This window comes from Schistocerca americana, chromosome 2 (genome assembly GCF_021461395.2).
Source record: "Schistocerca americana isolate TAMUIC-IGC-003095 chromosome 2, iqSchAmer2.1, whole genome shotgun sequence".
Taxonomy (NCBI): domain Eukaryota; kingdom Metazoa; phylum Arthropoda; class Insecta; order Orthoptera; family Acrididae; genus Schistocerca; species Schistocerca americana.
The window spans coordinates 60941965-60962621 of record NC_060120.1 but is presented as its reverse complement, the minus strand read 5'-3'; positions in this window follow the sequence as shown (position 1 = coordinate 60962621).

Below are 20657 nucleotides of genomic sequence, written 5' to 3'. Positions count from 1 at the left end.
TATAGTTTTGTCACCTGGAAGAAACGAAATCATGTAACTCATTTTTTTCCTTTGTTTGTGTATCGTCGGTATTTTTGTACACAACGAAATGTCCGCTCCACAGTGCTGCGGCAGACAGAGGAACCGAAACGAAGAGGCGTAGAACAATGACTAAGTTCGTAGTAATAAATGAAAAGCACCAGTTTGCTTTTATTCTACAATATTGTAGACTGGTGCTTTTCTTTTATTATTATAATGTTGTTCTACCAAGAACCGACGGAAGATTCTGTTAATACTAAGTTCGTAATTCATTTTCTGCTTTTTAAAAGAAGCAGTGTTGCTGAAACGGCGAGACTGTACCAGAAAAATCACCTACTACGACACAGCCGCCGCACACATTGTGCACCAACAAGTTTGACTTGTGAAGAGTGAAGTGGCTCTCTGTGAAGTAAGAGTAACGTAGGCTTTGGTACAGGAAGAACGGCTTATGACATCGGAGGTGATTATAGAATAAGTGGAAATCAGTCACGGATCACGTTTCAAATATTTGGCTCAAATGGCTCTGAGCACTATGGGACTTAACATCTGAGGTCATCAGTCCCCTAGGAATTAGAACTACTTAAATCTAACCAACCTAAGGACATCACACACATCCATGCTCGAGACAGGATTCGAACCTGCAACCGTAGCGGTCACGAAGTTTCAGACTGAAGCATCTAGAAACGCTCGGCCACAGCGGCCGGCTTCAAATATTTGACACGACATTCTGAACACGACGTAGCTCGCTGTCCGCTGGATTTCACGACTGTTCAGTAACACTGAAATATCATGCCGAATCGTGGCAGCAGCGGAAGTGTTGGGGCTGTACTAGTACAATCTAGACGACGGAATGTTGAATACAAGCATGTTAATGAGCATGCATTGTACAGGAACCGGAAGTAAGTTTGTGAGTCGGAGTTCCATGCCTTCATGTGTTCAATTAGACAGATCTGGTGACTGAGCACGCCAAGGAACACGTCAACATTCCGTAGAGCATGTTGTGTCACAACAGTGGTATGCGGGCGAGAGTTCTTCTTTCGAAAAATAACCACTGGAATGATCTTCATGAATGGCAGCGTAACAGGTAGAATAACTAGACTGACGTACAGATTTGCAGGCAGAGTGCGCGGGATAACAACGAGAGCTTGCAAACAACACTGGTCTTGCGGTTTGATTTGAAAGACTTTAGGTGACTCTAAGTTTACACCTTGACAGCAGTTCCTTTAACGTCTAAGCCCTCCATTTGTCTACCTGGTCACGTGTCCGCTAAACTGAATTTGCCCCCTGACAGCGTGTTGGGGATTATCACTTTTATCAGATTCTTAAATAAAAACTTGAATGCTGGCAAAAATTAATAAAATGGTGGACCTGTCATCACTGTGCTCAGTTAGTGATGGGTGATTGACATATCAACATGGGATTAACTTTTTATAAAAATGGCGAGAACTTATTAATCTTAAAGTAGCATAATCAAGTCAAGTGAACTGCTGGCAACACAAATAGAAGTAACAAATAATTTGCTCTCCACTGCGTGGCGATTGGTTTGAAAAAACTAAGATTTGTCTGTTTAATCTATTTAACCTGGCCGGCCAGGGTGGCCGAGCGGTTCTAGGCGCTACAGTCTGGAACCGCGCGACCGCTCCGGTCGCAGATTCGAATCCTGCCTCGGGCATGGATTTGTGTCATGTCCTTAGGTTAGTTAGGTTTAATTAGATCTAAGTTCTAGGGGACTGATGACCTTAGATGGTAAGTTCCATAGTGCTAAGAGCCAGTTGAACCATTTATTTAACCTGGCCCAAAACTTGGATAACGCAGCCTGAAATTATCTAACAATGAATAGGCTTTAATGAATTTACTCTATATACAAGTTACTCTATGTTAGTGCAGCTGAGAAGTGGCGAGACTGTAATTCTGTTTGCCCTAACAAGGCGAAGCTGCAGCATTATACCCCTTTCTCAATGCGTAGTGCACTCACAGGTGATGGTCGTTGCGCAAGCGTCTGCAGAGTAGGGATGTGTGGACCTATAATTCATTATCACGTGCGCAAAATATGCCTTGTTGCGGGCGGGCAATCTGTCAGACGGATCGCCGTTACTCTCTAACGGAGCCTTGATATCTCGGCAGATTCCACCGTGTCACATCCTGTGCGCTGGTCATACCATGGACCAATCTATCTCACTCTACAGCAGTGGCAATCAAACGTCAAGGTGGCAGACCTGATACGAATAAAATTATCCTCAGTACAGACAGATCTCTAAGATAGTTGAGGACTAAACTGTCGGTACAGCTAAGACTTCATCACGGGCTCCTCAGTGAAGACCACTGCCAGTGCGAAGTCACGCTCAGGACGAGTGTCCCCAATGCAACCCAGTCATAGCAAAAGGTCAGAATTTTCTCTCCAGACCAGACATGGGTCAGAAGTCCAATTTCTCCACTCGTCCCCTTCCATCAAAATTCGTTACACTCGAATTGTGCCCTAACACCACTATCCCCACAACGGTTCTGTGCCAGTAATAAGATTCCATGAGCGCCACATCTCTCCTCTACGTCGCCGCTCTACCTCTCAACCACTCCTAACCAAAGTTATAACATTCTTTTCCCTTCTGGAGAAGTAGACAATCCGTAACTCACAAATTTCCATACAGGGAGGGTAAGACATTGCGCTCCAGAATTGTGTTTTCCATAGCCACTTTAGGCGGCGTGTTTTGTGAGTTTTCGTTTAGGCCTAAAGTGAACAACACATTTATCACAGAGATCATTATCTTGACAGGCCGTATGTTACAGCACGTCCGACTAGGAGCCTTGGCTAAACTAAGAAAAATGCTTCTGTGTCCCATCATAGATCATTTCATCCACCACAAATGTTCCGTTCGATGTTAACATGCTTCAGAAATCCTGAGACATCCGAAAACACTCGCAAGGCAGAGGGACAACGCCACCTGATGGCTCTGTCTTTAGCGTCTGGTCCACGGTGAATCTGGATTTTTTATGTACGCCAGTTCTTTACAGAATGGAGGTCCTGTCGAAATACCTTGGTCAGGCGCTCGACTTTCTCTACTGCACCCGTCTCAGTGTCACAGTCAGAAAAGCCTAACAGGTAGAACCAGGCTGGCAGTTTTTCGCCCCCTCGACCGAAAGCGCTGTCCGCACACTGGTGCGAGAATTTCTTGGAACCATCATTCTGTCCCTGGTAAGTGCTTTGAGACGTTCCTCTCCCTAACACATGAATGGGGCTTCCGAGCCCCAAATTTGCACTGCAGGATTTACTGTTAAGTAACCAAACTGCTTCCTTGTTCTCAACTCCAAAAAATACTATTGGAAGGAGGGCTAACATAAAAATCCCACATTCATTAACAATGTACATGCTCCCATCACTGTCTGCTCATGTTGATAACTTCCTGTTGTCCCAAAGAAAATGATATACTGAGTGTAATGACAACTTTCAAGAATAGCCTTGAATATGAAGATAAGTGAGTGAGTGACTTCTCCTGTCTCAAGTGAAACTCAGACTGTAACTCCAGGTGTAGGTCTACTGTGTTCAGTATGCTGGCAGGTTGGTGGCAGCACCTCCATTAGCCTCCTTCTAACCCACACATGCCCATTACTGGCACCAAAGTAGAATCAGCTTTTATCAGACAACACAATAGACCTCCACCCTGCGTTCCAATAATCTGTCGCTTGGCACCATTGAAGTCTGAAATGGCGGTTGTTCAGGATCAGTGAATGCACGCTACAGGGCATCTGGCTCGATACTGTCCTTGAAGTAACCGATTTTTAACAGGTTGTTGTGTCACTGTTGTGCCAACTGCAGCTAAAATTGCTACTGCAAATACAGTATGATGTGCCAGAACCATATGCCGAACGCGATGGTCTTCCCCGTCCGCAGTGGAACGTGGCCATCGGAGACCGGTCTTCTTGCGACAGTATATTCCAGTGGCCACAATGACAGCAGTCATGTACAGGGCTACATTCCTGTCGAGTCTTTCTGCAGTAATGCGTGAGGAAGATCCAGTTTCCTATGGCCACACATCCTTGTTCAAACTGAGCGAAGTCTTGGTAACAGCATCTTTGTTGCCTTAAAGGCTTTCTTGACTTACATCAACTCACCACGTCTTATCTCAAAGGTAACTAACATGGTCGTGTATTTAACGCATACCTGGTTTTCATCATCATAGTTGCACTACTAGAGCCACTCTGATTCGACTGTTTCGAAATCTGAATAGACGTTTTTCGGATGTAGAAGCACGCCTGCCAACTGTCATTTATGTCAAACGTCTCTCATTTATGTCAAACGTCTCCTTATTGGTTCTGAGATTTTTTCTTTCTTGCGGTCAGTGTAGAAAAGACTAATGTGGTATTAGCATACTGCAGTAGCATCCAAGGAAAGGTCCCAGAGTAAGTATCACTTACTGAAGGCTGCAAATGCCATATAGTGTTTGTAGCATGAAGTAAGTCGAAACCGTAAGTAATTTTTATCGTAAGGATAATTTAGTCGCCACTGGTAGCTGTTTACTTATTGAAGTAAAGAACACGGTAATATCTAGCGAGGCTATCACGGATTTCGAATGTGAATTAATCCGGATGATGCTGAGCATGAAACGTAGGTCAGAAATGTTAATCGGATTCCTTTAAAAACCACCTGGGTTAGGAGCTGTAATGGTAGAGCGCACCAATATCGTTAATAGCTCTGCTCCCCATGCCACCGTAATAGGGGTTACTTCAGCTTCCCGGGTGTAGGATGGGAGAGTCATGCTATCAAAACTCTTACTTGAAACAAGAATTCGTGTAACATTATTGTATTTGTATGTCCGAAAATTACTTCGAGCAGATAATCATAGAAACAACTCGTGAAGATAACATCTTGGGCCTCCTAGCATCGTACAAACCTGAACATACCGAATCTGTTAACGTACTGTAAGGTATCAGTGATCGTAAGGCTGTGTTAGCAACTATGCATATAGGCATTGTAGTGTTAGCAGTTAGCCAACACTACGAACACTACCTGAGTGAGGAAGCCGATATGCACGCGTTAACCCACGCATGCAGAGATAGGTCTGAAACAGGATACGTAATGAATGCTATAAAGAAAAGTACGCAGCTGCTGGAATACTTAACTTTAATCCATCCTTGTTGTACATCGCTATTGACGATACAAGTGAGACTCTATAGATACATGCAATGTTACTAATGGCGCCTTGCTAGGTCGTAGCCATTGACTTAGCTGAAGGCTATTCTAACTATCTGCTCTGCAAATGAGCGAGGCTTCGTCAGTGTGCATCGCTAGCGAAGTGTTCCGTACAACTGGGGCGAGTGCTGGTAAGTCTCTCGAGACCTGCCGTGTGGTGGCGCTCGGTCTGCGATCACTGACAGTGGCGACACGCGGGTCCGACATGTACTAATGGACCGCGGCCGATTTAAAGCTACCACCTAGCAAGTGTGGTGTCTGGCGGTGACAGCACAGGTATCACAAGAAATGTTAAGAAACATAGGAAAACATTTTTGTTTAGCGAGAGCGACAGGATACAATTGATGGAGTGTTTGAGTAGTCAGCATCAAATATTCAGTGCTGAGGAATAAGACGTGGAGAACAAAAATTCAAAAGCATGTAAGACCTACCATGGTTTAATAGTCGTCCTAGAAAACTACTACGTAAACAAAGAGAGCTTCATCACAGATTCAAGAGAAGTCAAGGCCTAGCAGGCAAAAGAAAGCTCAAAGATGTAATGAACTAAAACACCTACAGCCGTCCTTACGATGTCATTTATTGTATGACTACCAGTTTCGGCGCTTCAATGTACCATCTTCAGGCCTTGGCCGATGCTGAGTGGGTTAACACCATCAATATGGACGGTGCAACAGTGGCCAACATCTATAACTGATTTTCGCGAGCCACCTGGAACTGCGATGTTGCCTCTCCATCAGTTTGACAGTTCATAGTTGGAGAAGCAGCAACGCTGTTACAGGTAGTATGTGAAAACCAGTTACAGATGTTGACCAATGACGCATCGTTTATATGGATGGTGCTAACCCACTCAGCATCGGCCGAGGCCTGAAGATGGTACATAGGAGGACGAAAATTGGTAGCCTTACAATAAATGACATTATAAGGACGGTTGTAGGTACACTCCTGGAAATTGAAATAAGAACACCGTGAATTCATTGTCCCAGGAAGGGGAAACTTTATTGACACATTCCTGGGGTCAGATACATCACATGATCACACTGACAGAACCACAGGCACATAGGCACAGGCAACAGAGCATGCAAAATGTCGGCACTAGTACAGTGTATATCCACCTTTCGCAGCAATGCAGGCTGCTATTCTCCCATGGAGACGATCATAGAGATGCTGGATGTAGTCCTGTGGAACGGCTTGCCATGCCATTTCCACCTGGCGCCTCAGTTGGACCAGCGTTCGTGCTGGACGTGCAGACCGCGTGAGACGACGATTCATCCAGTCCCAAACATGCTCAATGGGGGACAGATCCGGAGATCTTGCTGGCCAGGGTAGTTGACTTACACCTTCTAGAGCACGTTGGGTGGCACGGGATACATGCGGACGTGCATTGTTCTGTTGGAACAGCAAGTTCCCTTGCCGGTCTAGGAATGGTAGAACGATGGGTTCGATGACGGTTTGGATGTACCGTGCACTATTCAGTGTCCCCTCGACGATCACCAGTGGTGTACGGCCAGTGTAGGAGATCGCTCCCCACACCATGATGCCGAGTGTCGGCCCTGTGTGCCTCGGTCGTATGCAGTCCTGATTGTGGCGCTCACCTGCGCGGCGCCAAACACGCATACGACCATCATTGGCACCAAGGCAGAAGCGACTCTCATCGCTGAAGACGACACGTCTCCATTCGTCCCTCCATTCACGCCTGTCGCGACACCACTGGAGGCGGGCTGCACGATGTTGGGGCGTGAGCGGAAGACGGCTTAACGGTGTGCGGGACCGCAGCCCAGCTTCATGGAGACGGTTGCGAATGGTCCTCGCCGATACCCCAGGAGCAACAGTGTCCCTAATTTGCTGGGAAGTGGCGGTGCGGTCCCCTACGGCACTGCGTAGGATCCTACGGTCTTGGCGTGCATCCGTGCGTCGCTGCGCTCCGGTCCCAGGTCGACGGGCACGTGCACCTTCCGCCGACCACTGGCGACAATATCGATGTACTGTGGAGACGTCACGCCCCACGTGTTGAGCAATTCGGCGGTACGTCAACCCGGCCTCCCGCATGCCCACTGTACGCCCTCGCTCAGAGTCCGTCAACTGCACATACGGTTCACGTCCACGCTGTCGCGGCATGCTACCAGTGTTAAAGACTGCGATGGAGCTCCGTATGCCACGGCAAACTGGCTGACACTGACGGCGGCGGTGCACAAATGCTGCGCAGCTACCGCCATTCGACGGCCAACACCGCGGTTCCTGGTGTGTCCGCTGTGCCGTGCGTGTGATCATTGCTTGTACAGCCCTCTCGCAGTGTCCGGAGCAAGTATGGTGGGTATGACACACCGGTGTCAATGTGTTCTTTTTTCCATTTCCAGGAGTGTATTTCATTTGATTACACCCCCTCCCGGACTGCCGTTTGGTGAAAACCAGACTTGCGACTGATTCAGGACTACCTTGCAGGCAGAACTCAACGCGTTGCTCTTTATGGAACAAAATCTACGTAAGCGAATCTAATTTCAGAAATACACAAAGGAAGTGTGATAGGAGCGTTATTGTTTTCAACGTGCTGCGTCACGAAGAAGTACTGGAAGGTATGCCTGGAAGATAGTAGCTAAGGAACTGTTTGGCACATCCGATGGCAGATGTGGGCAGTGTTGATATTTTTCAAACAATTCCGTGAGGCAAATGTGTGACACCACTCGCAGGCGGGAAGGCACGGTCCGCCGGGCACTACATGGCAAGAGTGAAGTAATCAGGGCCACGAAGAAAACATACGTTGCAGTTACAACAGCACCTAGTGACCTGCGTGTAGGGGCCGAAGTGCGCTGAGGAGAGCACTCCCCTTGTCCCATCCAAACGAACAACGTCTGAGGCGTAGGCAAAATACCTATAAATAAATGAGCCCGGAGGCTCCAAGGAAGCAGTTAGGCCACCATTCTGTCCACGTCTAGAACCGGAGGGAATGACGATTGTTTAAGTTGCAGGCCAATTACGACATCCTTTTGGTGATGGGTATCGACAGTCAACTCGCCTGCTGGAGCTACCTCCAACATCTGCTGCACTCACACGTTATAGCCGTGGTGGGGTGCGCCGCATCTTGGAGCTGCACCGGCACAAGGAGCGAGAGGGCTGCTGGCCATCGCTCTCTGGGTGACGTTGTCCAGCGGACTTCAAGCTGCAGTCCGCAGGGGCGGGTCCTGGGCGCGAACTCGTGGCCTCCCGGGGGCAGAGCTGTCTGCGGTCACTAAAGGAGCTGCCTGGGCAGATGTTCGCAGTTGCTAAGGATTACTGCAGCGACGCTGGTCGGCTGCTTCCCTTCGGCACCCTACCTGCAGACCACAACCCGCGCTTGGGGGAGCATTCAACCGTGTTCCGGGCTATCAGGCGCTGCAACACAAGCGGCGACCACTTGGCCGTGCCGTGAATAGGAGCGCTACGTCCGCAAGGCTGGTAGACTGAATGCTGGAGCTTCAGATTCGGGCATTGGTATTGGCGCTGAGGCACACACCCACGGTGTACAGCTCCAACGCCGAGTTTAGTAGGAGGCCCGCTGTGTACCTTCGACGTAATAAAGTCAATGACACTCTTTGGAACTTTGTTTCGCAGGACAGAACGGATCAGGTTGTGGGAAGGGGCCAAACAATTTCTGTTAGTTATGCTAGAACACACGCAACTTTATTGCTGAAACAAATACACAGTATCCCACTTAAAACAATAAGATAAATTCACGGCTGAGGGCCCAAGTAACTTCTCCAGAATAGGTTTAAATGAATGCTTTTAAAACACCAGGATTTAGAGTAACGGCAGAAGGCCTTACTTAAGTAAAATAACAATATATTCCGGTTAAAGGCCATATTCAGGAAAATTTAAGTGAATTCTTCGGCTGAAAGCCCAATTTAAAAAATTTCTTTACATGAATAAAGAGAGACTTTAAAGATAAGCCTCTACACGGTACAACGGAAAGACATCTTAAGAAAACCTGAAGTATCTTGTCGGCTGAAGGCCCAAACAATTACTCAAGAATAATTAAAAACAACCTTAAGATAAGAATATACAGAACACGGCTGAAGGCCGTTTCAAGAATTAAAAATAATTAAAGAGAAACTTTATAGACAAGGATTTGCATATTAAAGCCACAGATTCTGAAACAAACGCGGCTGAACGCCTAAATACAGATCAACAAGAATTTTAAATGAAACACGCCCGAAGACCTAATCTAAAGTTGTTATGAAGTTCGGCTAAATGCCATATACTAAACATAAAACAGACAATATTAATACACGGCTGAAGGTCTGGCACAGTATCTGTGACCAAATGAAATGACAATCACAAACAACAACAGTGGTTCTCAGAAGTGTTCCATGGGTCGGCCTGGGGAGGAAACTCTAACCACAGTTTAGGTGAGGCAGACAGCCAAGCGTAACACTAAACAATCGGATTACAGCACGACCTACAGACGGCTGACGACCAACCACGGCAAAATCAATTCCGTTCCACCCGACCACCAGCACGACAACGAAAGTACCAGTGAAGATGAAGATCGCAGCAGGATTATGTCTTAATAATTGGCGTATAAAACCCAGCCAAGGCACAATAAACACTCAAAGGGAAAAAGAGAACAACAGCAATCTGTCGAGCTACACTCCATGCCGGGCAGTATCAACACAGCGAGGAAAACACACGGCCACAAAACTATGCTAACGACCAGGGCACGTAACCGGAACGTCAACGGCCACAAGGCAGAAGATACCACTGGTGCACTACACTAATAAATTATAATCATTCGAAGATTAAACACCATACAGGGAGACGGCTGCAAAATTTTGCTGACTCCAACACACCATCACGTTGCTGCTTGATGGGACAGCTCAGGATGCAACAACCAACAATCAACAAAGAGGCGTCACAACGATTAAGCTTTGATGACAGGTTCACTGATTACTCAACTCCAGTACGCAGGTGCGGTGGGCCGGCCTCTGTGGCCGAGCGGCTTTTGGCGCTGCAGTCTGGAACCACGCTGCTGCTACAGTCGCAGGTTAGAATGCTGCTTCCATCATGGATGTGTGTGATGTCCTTAGGTTGGTTATGTTTAAGTAGTTCTAAGTCTAGGGGACTGATGACCACAAATGTTAAGTCCAATAGTGCTTAGAGCATGCAGTGGGCAATGCCCAACTTAGCTATTCTAGCAGCTAGTGCCACACAACTCCAACCGCTTGCGCACACAGCCAGCGGCCCCGGCCTGATTACACGGCGCAGAGACTTCCTCGCAGCTCCGCCGCAACCGACCAACTCCCCACACCCAGAAATGGTCAAAAGATGAAATAAACGTCGGCCGAAGAGACGACCGACCGAACGATCAACCAACGGTCGTTCCCACTCCAGTCTTCTTCAGTCGGACAGTCCATGTGTGTAGCCAGCTGCCCGCACCTCACTGGGGCTCTGTGGCCAATGCTCCTTCGTCCCTGACCGCTGCTCCATCCCCGACTGCTGCTACGTGCCTGAACAACTGCCACATACTCGATGACACGGAAATATAACTGCCACACCGAGCGAGGTGGCGCAGTGGTTAGACACTGGACTCGCATTCGGGAGGACGACGGTTCAATCCCGCGTCCGGCCATCCTGATTTAGGTTTTCCGTGATTTCCCTAAATCGCTCCAGGCAAATGCCGGGATGGTTCCTTTCAAAGGGCACGGCCGACTTCCTTCCCCGTCCTTCCCTAATCCGATGAGACCGATGACCTCGCTGTCTGGTCTCCTTCCCCAAACCAACCAACCTATAACTGCCACACCAAAGAAGTTACAGCAGTACCAGTATCGATAAGCGCTGCTGCTGCCACTGACGGAGGCAAGTGAGTAACTCGTTCAGATAGTAACTGAGGGAGGATGGCGACTCAATGCCCAAAAGTAAAAGCGGCATTAACGCGAGCCGACCACGGCTCACACTTGCTCGTGTTTCTCTGCATGCTTTGGCCGCTGCACACAGGTCACTAGACGCTGTTGTAATGCAATGTATTGGCTCTTTATAGCACGTCAGTGCCCTGTGCTGCCCTGATTACTTCACACTTGTATATAGTGCTCACCGCGCCGTGTCTTCCCATTTGCGAGTGATGTCAAACACCCGCCTCTCACAATTGTTAGCAAAATATCAACATTCCCCGTGCCTGTCATCTGATGTGCCAATCTTCCCCATAACTACTACCTTCCAGCCATTACTACCAGAAATTTTACAAGAATTCCCAGAATCCACGCCTGTACTTATATGTGGCGCAGCAATGTATACAAATGATCTGGTAGAAAGTGTAAGCAGCTCCTTAGGGCTGTTCACAGATGATGTGGTCGTTTGTAGCTAGGTATCTACGCCAGAAGGCAGTATCGGTTCACATAATGACTACAAAGGACAGATGTATAGTGCAGGATCTGGCATCGACCATCATCGTCAGTAAATGTACAATATTGAGCATATGTAGGAAAAGAAATCCTATACAACTACACCATTTATGGCAAACCGCTGGAGAGAGTATCTATTGTACGATACTAACAAGGGAACCTCCCCATGGCACCCCCCTCAGATTTAATTCTAAGTTGGCACAGTGGATAGACCTTGAAAAACTGAACACAGATCGATCGAGAAAACAGGAAGAAGTTGTGTGTAACTATGAAAAAATAAGCAAAATATACAAACTGAGTAGTCCATGTGGAACATAGGCAACATCAAAGACAATGTGAGCTTAGGAGCGCCGTGGTCCTGCGGTTAGCGTGAGCAGCTGCTGAACGAAAGGTCCTTAGTTCAACTCTTCCCTCTAGTGGAAATTTAAATTTTTTGTTTTCAGTTTATGTCACAAACTCTAATATTTTCATCACTTTTTTGGGAGTGATTATCACATCCACAAGAAAACCTAAATCGGGAAAGGTAGAAGAATCTTTTTACCCATTCGCCAAGTGTACAAGTTAGGTGGGTCGACAACATATTCCTGTCATGTGACGCACGTGCCGTCACCAGTTCCGTATAGAATATATCAGACGTGTTTTCCTGTGGGGGAATCGGTTGACCTATGACTTCGCGATCAGATGTTTTCGCTTCCCATTGAAGAGGCACGTCCTTTCGTCGACTACTCGCACCGTTTTGCGGTGCGGTCGCAAAACACACACACGAAACTTATTATAGTGAACAGAGACGTCAATGAACGATCGGACAGATCATAAATTTACGAAAATAAAGAAAGTAAAATTATCGCTCGAGGGAAGACTTGAACCAAGGATCTTTCGTTCCGCAGCTGCTCACGCTAACCACGGGACCACGGCACTCCTGAGCTCAGACTTTCCTTGATGTTGCCTAACTTGCACATGGACTACTCAGTTTGTATATTTTGCTTATTTTTTCATAGTTCCACACAACTTCTTCCTGTTTTCTCGATTGATCTGTGTTCAGTTTTTCAAGGTCTATCCACTGTGCCAGCTTATAACTAAATCTGAGGAGGGTGCGATGAGGAGGTTCCCTTGTAAGGAGTCATAGAAAGGTAGAAAGGCTTTGGACGAATTCTTTGATCATCTAAATAAAATTAATCCAAACATCCAGTTCACCATGGAAACGGAAAATGATAACAGGACATCTTTCTTGGATGTTATACTCGTAGTTACGTCTCAACGGATGATCAATTCCTCTAGCTCCCAGGACGTAATGGGTTACCCATTGCTACACCGTCAAGTTGTTCATAAAATCACTGGAAGTGTCTCGATGTAAGGCTGCAAGCTTGCTACACTCCTTCAGAATATGGACTTTAATAAAAAATGGCAAGGTACTGTTAATCAGGACACGGGAGAAGTTGTGATCTAAATGGCAATAGATTTATTCAACCTTAACATAACAAGACAAAAAATTACTAAAGAAACGTCACACAAACATCGTTATTTGACGAACTCTTTCACTAGCATGGCGCCTATGGTGGGCAAAGTGATCAACTGAGGATCGACACACGACACTAACCAGAACACTAATCGCCGCCTCTGACTTCATACACGTGAAGCCGGGGTATGGCACTGCAACCACCCCACAATCAAGCTTCTATACTCTACCATTCCAAAAAGAGAAATATTGTTCGAAAGAACAGGGTGCTGAGAAATATATACTGGAGCCCTGCGCTGTAGCAGCGAATACTTTACCCTCCTGCTGGTCAGGGCAGCACACCACAATTCATTCGGTGAATGAAGTCATGGACGGCCACAATCTGTTATCAATGGCGCGTGCCCGAAAAAAGCAAGTATGCGGTCTTGCATTCAGTTAATTCGGAAAACAGGTACTTTCCTATGAGCCTCTCAAACGCTATTAGATTCCAGTGTGCAGGTGGAGGCCGGCCGGTGTGGCCGAGCGGTTCTAGGTGCTACAGTCTGGAACCGCTTGACCACTACTGTCGCAGGTTCGAATCCTGCCTCGGGCATGGATGTGGTTGTCCTTAGGTTAGTTAGGTTTAAGTAGTTCTGAGTTCTAGGGGACTGATGACCTCAGAAGTTAAGTGCCATAGTGCTCAGAGCCATTTGAACCATTTTCTTTGGCGCAGGTGGACCTGTTTGCTGGTCTGCCAAACCAACTTGACGCCATGCCACGACTATGCGTGACGGAATATATCAAATGTTGAGATGGGCGACTGAAGACAAATAAGTATACCCACGCATCTTTCGTTGCGTGTGTGATGCCAGAAGCAGTACCTATGACGGTTCAGAAGGTGACTGGCATAGGCTCTAAGTAGCACACTAGCAAAGGACACAAGTCTCACCGTTTAGTTAGAGACCTGTAGTTCCTTAAGAGCGAAGTGCCAGTACAAGAGTGATCTTCTCTTTCTGTCCACTTTCCTCCTCAGCTCGGTAGCAAAAGCCTATTTACATCTTAGACTTACCCCCACTTTAGCACAAGCCAATCACCAGCTGGAGCACGACCTTTCAAGCTCGGGGAGCACCCCTTGCTCTGCATACACCGATTTGACCAATCAGAGACTTTAAAATTAATTGGAAAAAAAGGAAAAGAGATTCAGCCTCGCAGCCTCTTTCCCACACGTTTACATCATGTCTTTTGCTAACAACATGACCGTTATGGAACCATACCCCTCCATAAAAAGCTTGTTATCTCCCCTGTTGCGTCCATTTCGAAGTTTGAAATACCATAAACTCGCTAAAAACCTCGAGCTTTCACAAATATGTTTTGTAACAGAGTCTGGACGTCTGGGCGCCAGTGACCTGTCTCACGGAAATTCGCAGAATGTTCACAGTTACCTCATCGGCTTCCTGCCTATCAAGGGCCCATCATCTACTTTATTGTTGGTCTACAATGCACTGGCCATTGCAGCGGCGACTTCTCGGTGCTAGTCAGTCTACCTGGACGTGGCTGCCTAGCGACTGGCGCCAACTGATATGTCTGCACAATGAGACTGTGGAACTCGCCCATACGGAAATGTTTCAACCCACGTTCGCAGAAAAAAAAACACGCTTCCCTCAGCCCACCGTCACTGTGCTTTTACAGAAATCATTTAAATCGGCACCCTATTCCCTTGAACACAGGTAAAGCTTACCGTTATTCCTTCCCTAGAGCACGCAAGCAAGAGCATTAACTACTGCCCACCATTACAGCATTATGTATGAAGCCAAACTGCAAGAAGATCATATTCCCTAAGAACATAAAGCGGCATTACACCGAATCAGAAGTGAGAGTGCCCTCTAATCTCTCAAGGCAATGTCTAAAAAGAGCTCATAATGCCTACTCAGTGAAAGACTTTCACGACCGGATGAAAGATGACACAGCTGGTGGTAAACTTTATCACACGTACACGGAATTTTGCATATACCACATGTAGACAGAGGAGGGCGTTTATTCTTCACAGATCGGAGTACTTGACTTATTTTCTTTGTTGGTCTAAAGACCGGTCTAATGTCATGTTTCTGTAAAATCTTACCAATCTCATACGTTACTTTTTTAATAAAAGGGAAAGAAACTGTATTTTTCCGTCGTTGTGGTTCATCCTTGTCCTTGCGACCAAGGAACAGAAGGTCAATGGTGGAACCTGTGTCCACTGTGTCCACAAGTTTACCATTGGTTTATGGAAACGGACTAAAGAATTTTTTACCTGCGGAAGTTAGAGAAACTGACACAATAATAATTCTGAAGAACAGTGTAGGTGTTTGAGCAATTAGTTATTTTTGTTCAAATAGAATCTCATCTCCAAACCACAGTCATGAGGAGGTTGTCAAGAGAAGCCAGACACAGTTTAGATGGTATTAGACTCATAATGTGCCAGAGAATACACACATAAAAAAAGTTCTGCATCATTCCGATTCGGAGAACGTCTGAAGATAGACGTTGACTGTGGATGTTGTATCGCAGACACAGTCCCTTTGACTGTTCAGAGATGTAACTAAACCTGCCCAAAAATGTAAACTACCACGCAGCACCTATTAGACGAAGGAGGTCTGAGAGCCGATCAGTTCCGGTCATTCCACTGATAAGGAAGTACATGGCTCGTATTGTCTGTAGTTCAACCATGCCTAGATGGTCAATACCGCGGTTCTATCGCGTCCGCATTATTACTTTGTGCCAGGAAGGGCTCTCAACAAGGGAAGTGTCCAGGCGTCTAGGAGCGAACCAATGAAATGTAGTTCCAACATGGAGGAGAGAGAGTCAGGAACTGTCGATGACATGCCTCGCTCAGGCCGCCCATGGGCTACTACTGCAATGGATGACCGCTACCTATGACTCGGAGGAAGCGTGACTGCAGCGTCACCATGTTGAATAATGCTTTTCTTGCAACCACAGGACGTCGTGTTACTACCCAAACTGTGCGCAATAGGCTGCATGATGCGCAACTTCACTCCAGACACCCATGGCGAAGTCCATCTTCGCAACCACGACACTATGCAGCATGGGCCCAACATCATGCCGAATGGACCGCTCAGGGTAGGCATCACGTTCTCTTCACCGATGTGTGTTGCATATGCCTTCAAACAGACAAGCGTCGGAGACGTGTTTGTAGGCAACCCAGTCAGGCTGAACGCCTTAGACATACTGTCCAGCGAGTTTAGCGAGGTGGAGGTTCCCTTCTGTTTTGGGGTGGCATTGTGTGGGGCCGATGTACGTCGCTGGTGGTCATGGAAGGCACCGTAACGGCTGTACGATACGTGAATGCCATCCTCCGATGTATAGTGCAACCATACTGGCAGCATATTGGAGAGGCATTCGTCTTCAGGGACGACAATTCGTGTCCCCATCGCGCGCATCTTATGAATGACTTCCTTCAGGATAACATCACTCGACTAGAGTGCCCAGCATTTTTCTCCAGACATGAATCCTATCGAACATGCCTGGGACAGATTGAAAACGGCTGTTTATGGACGACGAGACCCACCAATCACTCTGAGGGATCTACACCGAATCGCCGTTGAGGAGTGGGGCAATCTGGACCAACAATGCCTTGGTGAACTTGTGGATAGTGTGCCACGACGAATACAGGCACGTATCAATGAAGGAGGACGTGCTACTGGGTATTAGATTTCCCGGTGTGTACAGCAATCTTAACCACCACCTCTGGAGATCTCGTTGTATGGTGGTACCACAAGCAATGTGTGGTTTTCATGAGCAATAAAAAGAGCGGAAATGATGTTGATCTCTGTTCCAATTTTCTGTACAGGTTCCGGAACTGTCGGAACCGAGGTCATGCAAAACGAGGCCCATACCTGGTCTCCTACCGAGTTCGAGTCCCGGTCTGGCACACAGTTATAATCTGCCAGGAAGTTTCATATCAGCGCACTCTCCACTGCAGAGTGAGAATCTCATTCTGGTGATGCAAAACCTTCTTGATCTGTGTAGTACCAAAAACTACGGCCTGAAGCATATGTAAATATTTGACGAAAACAACGAAAATACGTCTCTTATTTGTGCATAGTACTCGCCTCTGAGCACAGAGGGATGGTTAAGGAGGGTAATAAAAAAGGGTAGAAATTAGTTTAAACTGGTTTCATTGTATCCATCGAAAAATAATAAACGTGAAAAACATTTGAACCCGTTAATCCTGCGCGTCGGAAACAGAAATTTACCATTTCTATTACTTATAAATATCTTTCAAGCCTAGCAAGCAGTTGCATTACTGCTTATCAACATTCAGTTCAGTTATGAGTACGATATCTGCATTAATCTCATTCTAAAGAGATACTGGCTACACATTAATTTATTATTTGCAATCCGAGACAGTCAATATTGTCATGCTCAGAGCAGAGAAACAGTTCATAAGTCTAACAAATAGAGCGTCCAATTAAAGCTATTGTTTGTCATTTATGCTGTCAGTGAGTGCACGTTGCAAGCGCATGCTTTTATCGAAATTCATGTGCACAAACCATATACACTAACGGAAAAACAAATCGCAGCACCAAGGAGGATATGTGTGGCACAAACGGAAGTTGGTAGGCGTGATCCTGCATCTGAAAGGTGATATCTGTTCAAATTTCGTGCCAGTCGCATAAGGGTGGCGCTAGTAGCGCCACTATGAGGATGGAAGTCAGGTTTTCTTTAAATGCACGTTGTAACCATCGTCAGTAATAATTGCCTTCCAGATCGGATGTAGTGAGTTGATGTCCGCAAAGAATGCCTTCAAGGCGACAAACCCACTATCAACACCTCACTGATTTTGAACGATATCGCCTAATACGGTTACGAGAAGCTGGATGTTCCCTGTGCGGTACTGTAGAAAGATTTGGCGGGAATGTAGCCACTATACGTGACTGCTGACAGCGGTAGTCACGGTTATGTACAGTCACAAGAAGACCGGGCTCCGGATGGCCGTCTACATCTACATCTACATCCATACTTCGCAAGACACCTGACGGTGTGTGGCGGAGGGTACCTTGAGTACCTCTATCGGTTCTCCCTTCTATTCCAGTCTCGTATTGTTCGTGGAAAGAAAGATTGTCGGTATGCCTCTGTGTGGGCTCTAATCGCTCTGATTTTATCCTCATGGTCTATTCACGAGATATGCGTAGGAGGGAGCAATATACTGCTTGACTCCTCGGTGAAGGTATGTACTCGAAACTTCAACAAAATCCCGCACGGAGCTACCGAGCATCTCTCTTGCAGAGTCTTCCACTGGAGTTCATCCATCATCTCCGTAACGCTTTCGAGGTTACTAAATGATCCTGAAAAGAAGCGCGCTGTTCTCCGTTGGATCTTCTCTATCTCTTCCATTAACCCTCTCTGGTACGGCTTCCGCACCGGTGAGCAGTATTGAAGCAGTGGGCGAACAAGTGTACTGTAACCTATTTCCTTTGTTTTCGGACTGCATTTCCTTCGGATTCTTCCACATGGCACTACCGAGAGGGAAGACCATCGTATTCGGCATATGGATCCGGCGCATCGTACTGCATGTGAATCGGAAATCTGAGCAGCACTTGGCACTACAGTGACGCAACGAAGTGTTGGACAGCTCCGATCCAGGCGCTCTAGCGGACATTCTTCTGACCCCAAACCGCCGTCATTTGCGACTTCAGTGGTGTCAAGCGAGAGTGGAGAACAGGACGGAGGTCTGGGGTGTTTTCTGAGGAAAACTGTTTCTGCCCCAATGCCAGTGATGGCTGTGTGTTTAGTATAAATAGGCTAGTTGAGGGCCTGCAACCAACTTGTTCGCGTGCTAGACACATGGATCTGTACCTGGATTTATTGTGCGGTGTGCGATTAGTATGACGGCAGCAGCACTCTAGCGGTTTTCCCACGTACCCTCACTGCAAATCTGTACGTCAGTCTGGTGATCCGACCTTTAGTGCTGTCGTTCATAAACATCATACCTGGGCTGATTTCAAACATGTCAACGTTCGTCCACTTACCCCTATTGTAATCCAACATGCTCTACAGGGAGTCGACATCTTGCCTTGGTCTTCTCGATCAACAGGTCTGTCTCCAATCGAGCACACACTGGACGCCACTGGACGACAACTCCAGCGTCATGCAGGAGCAGCATTATCCGTTCCTCTACTGACCGAACAAGCGCAATAGGCATGGAAGTCAGTCTCACAAACTGACTTCAGGCACCTGTTGAATACAATGCACGCACCAATGCATGCTTGCGTTCAACATCCTGGGGGTTACACCGGTTATTAACGTATCGGCATTTCATTTTGGAATGACAGATATCGTGGTTATATTAATCTGTGGTCTTGCAGTGTTAATCACTTAAAGATGTTACCTAGACAAACGTATTCCCGAAATTTCACTACTGTACACTTGTTACTTTTTGGTGACGTGATTTTTTTCCGACAGTGTGTTATTGCTTTTTCCTGCCCTGTAGTTTCATCTGTACTGAGGTGCCGCATTGTTTTCTAAGTGCAAAAGAAGGTACTTGCTACGAAACCAGTAGGTGAATATTAGCCATAAAGAAGATCAAATATTTCGAACAGCAGTACTGTGCCACAGCTGCAGGAAATGCCTGAAGCACGACTCCAAGACTTCCAAAATATTTACTTAGCTGTTTTTGGGCTTGACAACTTTTTTCTGTACCCTTTTTCTTTATTCTGTGCATTCCGCAATCTTCATGATCGCTACCACTGCTTACATATTAAGTTCTTACTGCTGATTTTAGCTTTTTCAAACTGTTGACTCAGAACTACTCCTAACCCAATCTTGGCACTCTCTGGGATTACGCAAAAGTCCTGGAACAGGTTGGGGTGTGCTAGTAAAGGCGCAGCCATGAGCGTATGTTTTAGAGACTGGAATTCACGTTCAGCCTCAATATCCCATTCCCAAGGTGTCTTCATCCCTGTCAATTCGCACAACCATGGTTATGATAGAATTTCCACTTAGATGATGACTAGCTAGACATTCCAGAAGCCGTATTTTGGTCTCGCGTATCAGGTTCAGTTTAATAGCTTCAGTTTTGGACAGGTCAGTTTAAATTCCTTCCCTCGTGATTATGTGTCCCAAGAATTCATTTTTGACACATTTTTATTCTTTTTCGCCTGTTTCATTTACTATATTTTTATATTTTCTCCTTTCATCGATTAAATTCAGTATCTCTTGTGTTACCCAAGGATTTCTAGTAGGCCTCCGTTTTTGACCTACTCGATCCTCTGCTGCCTTCACTATTTCGTCTCTCAAGCTTACCCATTCTTAAGTGCTGGTCTGCCGCACACAATTTTAACTCCCGCAATGTTGGAACGTGCCGACACCGTCATTCGAGGTGATCGACAGATCACAATCAAACTCTTCACTGCTCAGTTGGACGTCTCTGTTGGTAATGTTGACACACTCGCCAACCAGTTGTGGAACTCAGACATGTGTGCCCACTGGTTGAATAATAGAAGACAATAAAGAGCAACGAAGGACCATCTGTGTGGAATTGCTTGTACGTTACGGGTCTGATCATGAAAAAGTTTCGGCGAACATCGTCACAGGCGATGAAACATAGATTTATCACTTTTAACTGGAGACAAAACGCCAATCCACATACACA